Source organism: Dromaius novaehollandiae, unplaced genomic scaffold, assembly GCF_036370855.1.
Source record: "Dromaius novaehollandiae isolate bDroNov1 unplaced genomic scaffold, bDroNov1.hap1 HAP1_SCAFFOLD_181, whole genome shotgun sequence".
NCBI lineage: Eukaryota > Metazoa > Chordata > Aves > Casuariiformes > Dromaiidae > Dromaius > Dromaius novaehollandiae.
Genome location: NW_026991399.1, coordinates 11,978 through 25,507, shown reverse-complemented (window position 1 = coordinate 25,507; position 13,530 = coordinate 11,978).

The window sequence follows — 13,530 nt, the reverse complement described above, 5'->3', positions numbered from 1 at the left end:
CAAAAACAAACTGAAATGTTTTTCTCTGTGTACACAGAGAAATGTGTCTTAATCACACCAGTCATTCACTTTTCTGACACACTGCAGAGCGTTCCAACTACTGAACGGCAGAGGAAAAACTAGGGTACAACTCTATGTACCAGCTGAATCTTAATGTACCTGCTGAATCTCACCATTGAGGTGAAACAGTAGCAAGTATTAAAAAAGTATGGTCATAATAGTTACAAAGATTGAGATGAACTCATCAACCTAATCCAAAATACTTTACTGCCTCAGAGACAGGCAAAGAAGAGAACAGGATTCACAGCTGCTCATTTTCAGGTCAACTCTACAGCAACAAACACAGTTTCCGGATTTGTGATGGCAAAAGAAATATTAAATATTTTTGAGCATGCAAGTCCCTCTGTTATGAGGGATCTTTCAGAAAAATGTGTTTGTCTTTCATTTTTGGGAAGGATAGCAGGGAATTTAACTGGCATGTTTATGTTAAAACTTTAAGATAGTGAAACAGATCTTCAAATGTTTCAGCTTTAGCAATTTAATATCAAGCACTTTCTCTCTAAATACCTACTTTCCATGATGAATAAACCTCACAACCTCTTAAAAGGAATGTTTTACAGACCCTTTGTAGCAGATTTACAGAGGATTATTTCACAGAGTAGATTTAAATGTTCGAGAGCACCATCATTCAGCTCACATAGTAATTAGCAGCCTGAAAATACCTAGTTCACAGCAGACACGCTCATAAGCTCTAACGTACTGAGTGTTCACATACTCATTCCATAATAATATTACATTTCACTGTCATACTGGAAACGCAATCCTTAGCCTTGAGGTAGGAAACAGCTAAGTCTTATAAACTGAACAATATCATATAAAGTTAGTGACATGGCTGTGAAGAGTACCCAGCTTCTGTGTTCCTGGTAAAACTCTGAAGGTTTTATTTGCTCAGACTAGCAGAGATAATAGCCCCCATCCTAGCTGGCACGTTGCAGACACGAGACAACATATATTTTAAAGTACACTGAAGGAGGCTCTTCCACACACGTTTTTATCTGATCATCATTGCGTACATTCAAGGCAGAATAGCTAAACTTTCAATTTAGAAAAAAGCTAAGAAACAACCGCAATATCCCTCCTCATTTTACCCATTATATTTTCACGTGTTACAAAGGAAAAGAAGGACAAAAGAATTAACTGGAAGCCCAAAATGTACAAAGTAACATTTGAGAGAGGAAAAATAAGCTATAAAATATTCATTGTCTGACCTGCTGAATTCTGGGCACAGTTTTGGTCATTCCCTTCCCTCTCACTTTTACACACACACCACCCACCCAAAAGACAGCAGATTTGGGAAAGGGTTACAGAAGTCAACAAGAATGATCAAAATGTATTGAATAGCTTCCATACATGGATCAATTTAACACATCAAGCATCTTCGACCTGAAAAAGATTTTGGGCTGAGGGGAGCGAGAGAAAGAGAGGATACAAAATCATGGGTGGTCTTGGGACTTGTTATCTGTGCGTTTCCTTACGTGGGCACAGCACTGTGAGTCAGGATGCTTGAGAGACAGAAAGCAGCATTTCAATCTTTCACCAGCACAGGACCAGGAGATTCTGAGATTCTTTTCAAGTAATAAACTACAAAGAAATTCAAAACACTGGTAAATCTGCAAACAGAACTTCACTCCAAGCCTGAGGACCCAGAAGAAAACAGAAGTCAGAAAGTCAGTCAAATTCCTAGTTGCTCTGCAAGACCATAAGTACCGTCCATCCCCATGGGAAATATTTCTGGCATGAAGAACTGCATGAGCAGCACTCCCTCTGCACAAGCCCAAATACAAAGGTCACACCAGAACACATGATGGGTCACCAGGGCTGTTAGAAGTTGGAGACTGTAAGGGAGAGGATTGCACTGCTTAGCTATTCGTCTACTGAGAGGAGACCTGAAAGAGACTAAACTCATGGTTGCATTGAACCAACCCAGGACTGGGTTGAGAATCAGCCTGTTCCATAATGCATTTCTTGAACCATGCACTGAGAAAGAAGAGAAAGCTCCAAGTGATATCTGCAGCTCTGGGACAGACTGCAAAGAAGGAAAAGGATATTTCCCCCCCCTGCATTAATATGCTTAAAAATTGTATAGAGTGAACATGTATGTGATCCAATCATTCAGTATTTGATGGCGTTTCCAAGAAATATCATGTCTGAGTTCCTTAAACAGCAGCGATCATTATTTTCTTAAATCTAATTTATTAGTCATCTGCATTACTGTGGTAGGTAGTAGAGCCTGTATGTAAAAGGACTATTCTGAAGACCTTATCAAGGTAATATTGCATGAGTTTATCGAGGAGAACTTCTGTAATGACAGACAGGATCATGTGAGAGACTACAGAGCTGCACAGGGATCAAAAGATAGAAGCATTATGACCTAGAGCAAAATGTTTCTTCCTTTGGACTTAGACGCACTGTTCTCTCTAAGAAGTGAGCAGAGCAAAGTCTATTAGGATTCACACCACTGTTAAGTGAGGTCAATGGAACATTTCTCTCCCTTGTGTATCAGTCCTCTCCTCCCATGCAAAAAACACAGAGAGAGAAAAGGCAGTCTTCACTATTCCTATGGTAATGTATGCCAACTCTTCATTTGTCAGCTAGTCCAAAAGGAATATTCTGCAAAGTATGCCTTCCCTACCTTTAATTTCCTGGCAGGATCGAGAAGATAGCAATACGTAGATATCACAAAGTATCACATTTGCCCTCCACAAATTCCTGTTAAGCTCCTTCCCTTTTAATCACCGGAAGCAAGCATAACCACTCCGAGGGAATAAGGAACTGGGGAAAACAGGTAATTTTTTTTTTTTTTTAAATAAATGCATTTTTAGAAGTCAGAATTTACAAAAAAATTACTCCTTGACATTGCAGTAATGTCTCTAGGTAAAAGTCAAAAATAACATGCATGGAAAAAAGGCTAGATATCCACTGAAATAAAGTGGTATTTTGCAGCAAGTTTGGGGGCTTTTATTGATTATATCAGTTTTCCTAATGGCAAAAATACTAAAATGCACCCACATCTCCAAAGTGTGAACAAATTTAATGTTGGAACAAACACCTAAAATTCACAAAAGACTGCAACTTTATGAAACCACAATGAACTATGTTAACATTAACCTGACAGCTCACTTAAGACAAATTAATTTTCTAATCTGCATGCACTATGGTAACCCCTAATAGTATTTTCACTTCTTGCACTTTAAAGCATTACTTATGCTGCAATTACCAGATCAATTTTGAGATATTAGAGGTTTTCATTATTTGATTTTTCCAGTTCATATGGAAATAATTTTATTTAAACAGTCTTTCGCAATTTGCAAATCTAGACTTCAGCAATGTGCATGTGCACCAGTATGAGTTGGAAAGAGGTAAAGAACACAGTCAGACACATGGAGTTTTCCATTTTCCATTTAACTGTATTGCTAGATTGGACATGGTAAGAAAGGAAAGGGATTGGGTGAGGGGGAGGGTTGTTTGTTTTTTTAATCCAGCAGTGCCTCTTAAGTACATTTGCTATCAATCACTTTTGGTGGAGGGGGGAAAAAAAAAAGTCCCTGATGCAAGCAGATTTTCCTAAATGGCATTATTACAAATCCAACATGCTCAGATGTTGAGAGAAACTCAAACTTCAAGATGTAAATGTCCTGATATGTTACCAGGCTACTACCTATAGTAGCTAAAATTTACTACGTTAGGAAGATTGCTAGCATTTTCCCCATCTTGCCATTATAAGGCATGACTAGCCTACAACTGAGATCCTAAAAACAGCTGATTAAATATCTAAAATGAAAGGCTATGATACATGCTGGAGTCAAGTCTAGAAGAATTCTCAGATACTGATGAGAAGGTATATATTTGTTTTACAAGCTCCAAAAGGTTTATGAGAACACTGCCATTTCAAAAATCATTTCTCATGTCAGCCACAAATTTTCCCATTTGTCTGTTTGTCTAATGGTTCCTCGCTTCTTTGACATTTGATAAAGCCACATTCCACCACTAGTTTGACTAATCAGCATTTCAGATAGCAAGACTACTAAAAATCCCTAGAGCTGTTCTCAAAAGGGAAGCGCAATCTTTCATTTGAAAAGGATGCAACTAAAGAGTATAATAGCAATAATGTATCTGAACTGAAGTAAAATATCTTTTCAAATATCTAGGCCTGGATACCTTCCAATTTATTTAATGTTACTGTGCCACTCCATGTGCACTATGAGTAAGGAGAGCTGGGGGGTTTTCTATTACTTGGCTGCCTCTCCAGTTTTGGATTCCAAAATATTCCAACACTCTTCAAAATATTACACCTAAAGCTCCCTTTAGAAGTATTTTAATGACATTATTTTTGAGTTGGTGAATTGAGGGAGAGAGTATAGTCAAAACTTGTCATGAAACACTTGTCTTCTACTAATCTTTGTCCTACTGAGAGACAGATATGCAGAAAGATGATTTTGCTTGATCAGAAATAAACTAAAGGCAAAAGAAGATGATCAAAAAGGCAGAAGGGGAAGGAAAGAACAAGTCACGCAACTAACTATTCCAGATTAAGCTTCAGACAAAGTAGCACCCATCACATAGATAGGAATGTTTACAGAAGTCCAAGGAAAGTTGTTTCTGGCAAAAGTTGCCTGAGCATGCTACAGGTAAAACTCTCATGTCTCATAAATGCAGCACAGAAGATTTCATTTACCTTTAATAACAGCAGCTTGCCTGTCTCTGTGAGCCATCTGTTTGATTTAGTGCCTGGTTGCAGCCGCAGCAGACTGGAAATGTATCTTTCTTTTCAAACACTCCAGTCATGCTCAAGTAACCAGGTCATAAATTGATTGTTTTAATACACTATTTTGAAATGAAGAGGTTAGCTCTTAATTGCTACTTGCAACATTCAGAGCAATATGAAAAATCCATGATCAAATTCTGGAATGAATTAAAGAAAAAGAGAAAAAAGGGGGGGGGGGGGAGGAGGGTAACCCTCTGCTCAATCTCTACCTAAATAAAAGCCTTTACTCTTTCTTAGGTGTATCAAAGTACCCTCTAGAGCAAAAGAGATTAAAAGGTATGTTTAAAAGGTTACAGTACATTGGCTTTCACTGTAAATGTGAAAAATATCCATTTCCCCCCTACAATGATAAAACATAAGGCAAGGAACATTCAAGCAGCTGGATAATTTAAAAGGTGAAGAAGATTTTGTTAAGTCTAGAATTCATTTTTAAAATAAGTTCAAAACAATCAACCTATTATTTCTTATCAGAAAGTAATATGCTTTAATAACTCCACCATAAACCTCGATACCGAATCAAGGCTGTAAATTAGATGTTGATCATTTTTATTAATTATCAATTCAGCACAAAGCAGCCATATCATTTAAAAGCCATCTGTGTGCCTACTAAAAAGCAACTCTTTAAAACTCATAAATACAGTTTGACAAATCAGGAGATAAGGTTAAGATCTTTTAGAATGCCAAATCTGAAAAGAGAACGGACACTAAGAGATTGTTACATTCTCCTTGCTATACAGCAACAATTAAAACGTACTTAACCTCTCAGCATAAGAAGCACAGTTGCCTTTCTGCAGCTGTCAGATGGATTCAGGGATTAATTAATTTGTCCTGTGGAACTGTTAATCTATTGTTAAGAGTACTCACAATTCAAAGCAACATTGCTGGCAAAGCATTACATAACACTACAGTAAAAAGTGGTTCCTGTGTTATACAAAACAGACTCTGGGAACATCTGAAGCTGCCTGCCCCTCCTTCCAACCTCCCAGTTTCAACCTGGGGATGAGAGAGGTGTAGCAAGCTGAACAATTTCCATCTTCTACTCTAAAGACTAAGTAATGTCTTGTAAAATATATATATTCATTGGGACATTCTAGGTTAGTCTCCCCTTACATAGGCTTAGCTTGTTTATCAGAAGAACCTGTACTCCGTTTCTTCCATTATATAGTCCTAGGTGAAAGATTTTCTAGACTTCTCGTATTTTAGGATTAATTATTAACATAGGACTCAGGTCTTCCTATGTGTATCACAGCAGCATTAGTAATGACATCTTAGGTATAGTTCAGAGGGAAAAAAAGTGCACTGAGGCTATTTTTCTTCCTTTTCCTCTAATCACCATCTGCACTAGGCCTTCACTAGTAGTGGGTTACTTCCTTCCCCACTCCTAGCTTAATGCTGTTAGCAAAAGGTGACAATAAGAAACTAATCTGGGGGAGAAGAAAAAAAATGCTGACTAGAAAAATAATATTCAAGTCTCCAACTTCCTAATAAAATACTACAGGTTTAACTTGCATTTACATCTGTCAATGATTCCGTGAAAGCTCACATGTTCCCAATAAGATTTTCATATGCATATTCATATCTATTCACTTTTGTTACATATGCAAAGCATGAAGTTTCATATCACAGCTTCCTACAGACGCAAAACCATTTTAGCATATTCTTGCTCTACTCTGCCTCAAGTCACTAATACCTTTTTATTGTCACAGTTCACCAATCCCTCAGTTGTGCTGAGGAAACAGTTTAAGGACCACATACATTTATTCCTTCAGTAGACAAAAAAAGCACATTCTGAAAAAAAACTTGTTTATATACCATTTCCTAAGATATGCAGCTCTTTCATATTTGGCATGTTACAAGGATAAATTTACTAATATTCCCTCCAAAAAACTAAACTGCTTTTCAGGGAATCTGCCACAGCAACAAAGCATGAAGACATTAAGGAAATAATGTTAAAAGATCAGGGAAGCTGAAAAAAATAAAATGCTAAAATGAAAACAATTGTAGAATTAAAAGACCTTAATTCATCGAGGCGTTAAAACTCAGGTCTTCAGTAACTTGATCATATAATCTGCCTCTCTCCTCCTTTATTTCCCCCTGCCCCCAATAATGGACACTTCAGTTTCAACCTTTCTGTTCCTCTGTTCTAAAAGCAAAATAATGTCGCCTAATATCACAAAAAAGTAAATTATTGATATTTTAGGGGGGGAAAAAAATCATACATTGTTACAAACATTAAAATTAACTTTCTTGTGGGCTATTCTGTAGATTAAAACCTGAATGGTATACTGAATGTTTCTAGCTTTTCTTTCCTGGCCAGTACAGGGGGATGATTGCATCTTCAGCCTCAATAGATGTTTTGGCAAAGATATGCAGATAGTGGACAATGATTTGGGAAGATGAAGGTTATTTGGGAGTTTATTGGTAGTTTTATTGAAGACTCTGCATAATCTTATATTTTCCTTGTTTTATTGGGCTACCTCTTCTAGACTTTGTTTTACAAAAAGTTCTTTGACTTTATTCAATTTCATTTAGACTCTTTTTTTCCCTCCTAAAAATAGGATTTTATGTTCATCGCCTGTACAGATACAAGCATTCTGCCTTTACTACCTTTTGATCCTGTTGGCCAATGTCAATCAAATTTGATAGACTACAAGATCAACTTTCAGATAATTAACTTCCCATAGCTTTTGTCCAAACTGATGTCCAGGCAGGGCAGAGACACCTTGTAAGTGCCTCCCAAAGCCTAAAATAATAATAATTTAAAAAGGTCAAAATGGCATTGCACATGAAAACGGTTTCCATTAAAGAGTGCCATCAAACACAAAATATAGATATGAAAGAAACCAGTCTACACTGTTTTTTGGAGTTTACAGAGCTAATTTAAAAGATGAAATAAAAACAGCTGATGTTATTCTAGTAGGATTTGAAAAGTAAGTTTCAAAATAGTACCTTTTGAGTATGTCAGGATAATTATGATAATAAAACGAGTCTTAAGCACACTGATTTTTTTTCTTGAGCACAACTTAGAAGATGACTGTATAAAATTATTTTTAATTTTTTACCCAGAGAGCAACTATCTTAGATCATAGGATTTCAATTAATTCTCAGAAAAAGTACAGTCACCGACATTCACAATTACCATACGTATAAGGGATCAGTCCAGACTGAATTAAGTTCTGTTATGAAGGAAGAATTATGCAAACAACTATAAACTTAGCTTGATACATGACTTATCTTCTACCTCATAGCTGCTACAATACCGTATGGAAAAGGCTTTTTTTTTCTAGATTTGTTCTCTAAAAATTTTTAGTCTTTTAATGGTCATGTACATCATACCTTAAAACACATACCATCCATACTTGCCTTTGCAGTTTGTCCACAAAGCTGAGTTTCAACTACTCTCAGTCCTTTCACAATACTGCATCTATCTATATACCCTTTGTAATTTCTTCAGGTGGACAAAGTACTGAAGAACAGAAATGTTTTTCTCCCAGTTTTCTGAGCACTCGCTGCAGAGCCCTATATCCGAGTAAAATACGAGTCACCTGCAGTCCCACCAATGTTTTCTAGTCAAAAATCCATAATTTGTTTTCCATATTGGCAAAGAGAATTATATTTTGGAAATAATCACTAACCACTATATCTTCAGTGACTGGCTTATTACATTTATTTCCCTGGACTTCAGAGTTATAGGTTAGTCCTTCTTTTGCATAAAAACGCTTTATTAATGAGCTCAATCAAGAATACTCCTGCTTTATATATAACATCAGAAGCTGATAGAATTAAGAGGGTTTAGCTGAGAGAATTAAGAGAATTTAAGTTTTTGGCTTGATAGAGAAGCTAGAATGCAATAAGTTTCTATTTTTCCAAGTTGCAGGATTACCCAGAGGTTACCCTGTGATTACCCAGAGATTCGTACTGTTCTTCTCCGTCTCACTAATAAGGTATTTGGAGATGATTTTTGATTATGTTAAAAAATTAACACCATGTACCATACTAAGTACTTCTGGAGCAAGAGGCAATCTTTAAAAACATCAGGATAATACATATGTAATAGTTGTTTTTATTATAGAACATCATGTTAGCCAAAGAAACCGGAACAGTGACATAATACAAAAAAAACCCAAGGCATATAGCACCATATTCCTGGTAATATAAGTTGGCCTTTCACTAACTACCGAAGTATTAAAGTATAAACAACTAAATTCACTTGGCACTAATTACTTGTCAATCTGAATAAATATAAACCCTTACCACATGACATGACATGACACAACATACCTGTGCCCCTTGAACTACTGCCATCCTTCTAGCAGTGAAATACACCCTTTGGCAAGAAATAAGCCTTGCCGCCAAGAAATACTGGTGCTCTCGGTGCTTCAGTTGTTCTCTAGCTGCCCTTTTTCACCACACACTATGATGATTTTCCTTTCCAGGAATCAGCTTTAAGAGGAAGTATTGCAAGTTAATTTGCAGTTAGAGAAAGAAAGACTTGTTTTATGCTGAAGACAAGCAGCATGCTTCATCATCTGATGTTTATGAGCTGCGATTATGCACATCTTCCACTTAAGTTTAAATGAAGGATTTCATGTCTACCAGATAATATTTCAGACCACTGAAAGGATTGTTGACCTTGCTACAACAGGCTCACACAGCTGCTAAATGTACTGATTTGGGAATAAGCTGTAAGGTATACTATGCTCCATATACATAGCCTGGCTTTTCTCAAGTATTTTTTTTTAAGCCCTTAAAATATCAAAATCAATTAAATTTCAGTTTATCAGGTCTCCTGAAACAGCATCTTGTCTTCTATAAGGTGCTTTAAAAATTGCAAGTTCTTTAGGTAGCAGTACCAGGTTTTGGAATGTAAGAGATACAAATGAAAATTACGTAGGTAAAGGAGATATATATATTTTAAAAGACATTTAGAAGATAGCTTACATTTTGGAGAGCTTACATTGTCATAGGAAATTTTGCCTTCACTGCTCTATATCTTCCCCAAGAATCATAATACATGCAGCAGTGAATGAAACTCTATAAAAAATAGCTTTGCTTTAGAATACTGCTGCCCTTTAAAAATTGCATAACTCATTAAACTTTTACATGCAGGCTATTGCTCACATTACCCAATACAGTTGTTGCCATTATTTAGTGTCATTTCTATAAATATTTACTGAATTTATGTAATCAAACGTTCTTCATACCCACTATCAAACAACAGGCTACAAATGACCCTAGATTTTTAATTCAAGGTTTTGAAGAGAGAGAATATAAAAAACACACACACCTTAACTGGACTCTTCCAAATATTAAAAGATATTTAGGAGCAGTGTATGAAAATTAAATTTACAATCACACCTAAAAATCACATTTGACCACCTAATCAGATTTTTTCCAATGTTTAAAAAATTGGGGGGGGGGGGAGGGAGAGAGAGAGAATTAATGAATTATACGTTGGGACAGATTCCCAAATGATGCAGACTCAGTCAAGCTATATTTATTATGTACGTTCTAAAAACAGCCCATTGTTTCTAAAAAACACAGTAGCCTCTTACAGAGGACAGGAAGGCTCCAGGTCTCTAAAGAAGCTAAAACTGGAAATAGTGAACATAGGATTTATTATTTATCAAATTACAGATGTACTTAGCATTGATTTTAATTATACAAAGTTCAGCTCTAAGATCAAGATCACTGCGTGAAACTCAACTCCCCTATATTTTAGACATTTCTTCCCCTTGTCTTCCCCCCCACACACACTTTCCCTTTAATTTAGTTCCCTTTGCCTAAAAAGATCATTGTTTGATAGAACCATCCAGCAATGTGTGACTATTTCCTAAAAAGCATTTTCTTAAGGACATAAATTTTGCATTTAGGACAGTCTATTCCAGCCAAAGGTATGTTCCATACATATGGTAAATCTTTTCCTGCTATACAAGGAAAAACAGGATTGCAATACACTACTGGTCTTAAAATGCGTCCCCTTTAGCATACCCTTTCATGCCAGGTTTACAGCAGTATCATTGGTCCAATCACATACTCAGTCTTAATAACTGTTTTTCTCTTTTTTTCTCTTTAAGAGGTATTCAAATCATCTTCAGTAAGAGCACTCCATGTAGAGAAAGAACTTAAAAAAAAAAAAAGTCAAGCTATAACAGAATTCTTACTTTCTATAGAGGCCATTTCTCCTGCTACACCACACCAACTAAATAACTGCACTGCACAAATACACCTCCATCCCCGTGGGATAGCTGTCAAAGATACTACAAAAATTCCCATTCTACCTTTATCAAAAAAAAAAAAAAAAAAAAAAGAAAAAAAAAAAAGCAGCTTATCAAGAAACAAATAGTTTCGGTTCCCCCCACCCTTTTTTAAATGATGCTGCACTTACATCACAGGTGAAAAAACAACATTGTCATTCTTCCTCCAAAAGTTAAGCAAGAAACCTAAACTAAGTCCAGGTGTGGAAAATAAACTGTATTATTTCTAGATGATTCAACTAGCTGACAGGATGGCAACAAGCTCTCTGAATCTGATTAACCAAGAGAACTGTTTTGGTAGTTTAAATGAGTATGTTCGTTTGACCAACACTTTAGCCTTCTGATGACACATCTAAACTAGTTCTTCCTGCTTATGAAGGAGATTTGATTTGAACACTGGTTGGCGTAAGTCATATGCAGAAATTAGACACCTGAACAAAACACATTTATTTGCACAACTCAGTAACCATTATATTATGCAGTTTTGTCTACTCAAATACACCGCAAGGTTTAAGTCTCATTTTATTTTGTTAGTTCATTTCACTTTTAGGTCATTCAAAAGCAGGACTTTTGCTTTTGTGCAGACAAAATTGGAGGGCAGTTTCCAGTTCCAAATATTTCTGGCTTACAGCCCAGAGCCTTTGTTGCTCTGAGATGAAATAGTCTCAGCTTAGAAAAGGAAAATAGAAATCGAGTGCAAGAAGAGACCTTTACCAACAGCTACTGTTGGCTTCCCTTTCAGTGACCTCAAATGTTGCAGCACGTTTCATCTCTTCACCTCCTACCACTGTTCATCCTATTGTTTAGGCCCAGCAGCAGGATTATGTACAAACAATTGTAAGAACAGAAGAAAATGGTAACATTGTATTTTCATATATCTCATTGCCAACCTGCTGCCTTGAGCAAACTCAGAGCAGAAGAACAAAACTCACAAGATTCCAACCGTATATATTTTTTCTTGCTGATGGAAGACATCAGTCTTGTTATCTAACTTGTTTTCTCTATTGAACGCTGTTGTTTTGCAACTGTTTTCATCCTCGACATTAAACATGGGCCTACCTATACCTAAGGCAGCTGTTTAAAGATGAAGAGGTGTAACTTCTGCATTTTGCTGACATAGCATCTTCTGAATTTCACAGAATAAATTGCTGTATAATAACTAATTTCCAATTAGTTATTAGCATAGATTTAAACATGCTCCACAACTGGTTTGCAACTGTGGTCTGAAAGAGATTATTTAAAAAGAGTTGCCCATGCCTCGCTACAAAAGTTACATCTCTGTCTTCCCGGAGGAGACCATTAATAAATGAGCTAAATAATAGTAGCTCCCTGATTTATGCATAAATACCAGCTTTTTCTGAACACCTATAATAAATATCACATTACTATTGTAACATAATATCATAATACCATATCAGGGGAACTAAACTTATCTGTCATAACAGTAATCTAACCTTACCTTCTAATCCAGAGAATTAATCGGAAAATCTTCCAGTAAATATTAAGAGTTAAAATAATATGGCCACATTCCATTTCTTTTCATTTCTCAAATATTTCTACAGCTCTTGCCTAACTTATGTTTTCCATTTCATTACCAATATTGACTAATTGATTGCACAGCTATTGTTACTACTTTATGGGCAGCAAGCGTCCTATAGTCCTATGAGCTAACGTTGCATCACTGCTAAGCAATTTACATACCCTACTAATTAAGTTCTGGAACAGCAAGTTAATTGCTATAAATGTCTTGCATATTTCTGTAAAGAGCCTGGTTTTCCCCTCTTAAATGGATACCCATCTCCCTTAGACCTCTGGTACTACAAGAAAACAATGTTACCATTCCTTTTTCAGAAAATGCTCTCCAGGAGTGAAAGTAAGAACTGGCTTGATCTGATGCAGCCTAGATCAGTTGCCCCTGATCCTTTGCCTTCTGCAAAGGGAGACTGAGAGTAAGAACTACATTGGTTTGATTTTTATTTGTTATTGCTATTAGACAGATATTTTTATCATGGCAGCTTTTAGGAAAGTCTTTTTGGCATTCTTTTATTAATTCTTGAGCTTAAATTTTGTAAATTGTCCAGTGTTGAGGCTAGAGCATTAGAGAAATTAAACAAGAGTATAAAGGAGTTTGGGAGATGTCAAAAATAATTACATTCTCAGTGAAGGTGACTTCTAGGTACATGTACAGGACCATTGGAAAATAGAGCTCATAAGGTTTAGATATCACAGTTCAATAATTGTTTATGAACATTTCCAGTATTCCAACCGCTACACAAACTGTATATTAAAGTGCATCTGCAAGCTAGACACAAGTCATTAAGTTACACAGTGTACCCACAGGTATTCAGCCAGACCACTTATTTCATCCCACAGATAAATGTGACAGAGGTAAGACTGGTCTCCTTACCATTCAGCTTTTAAAATTAGAAAGCCAGTATCAAAATTTTC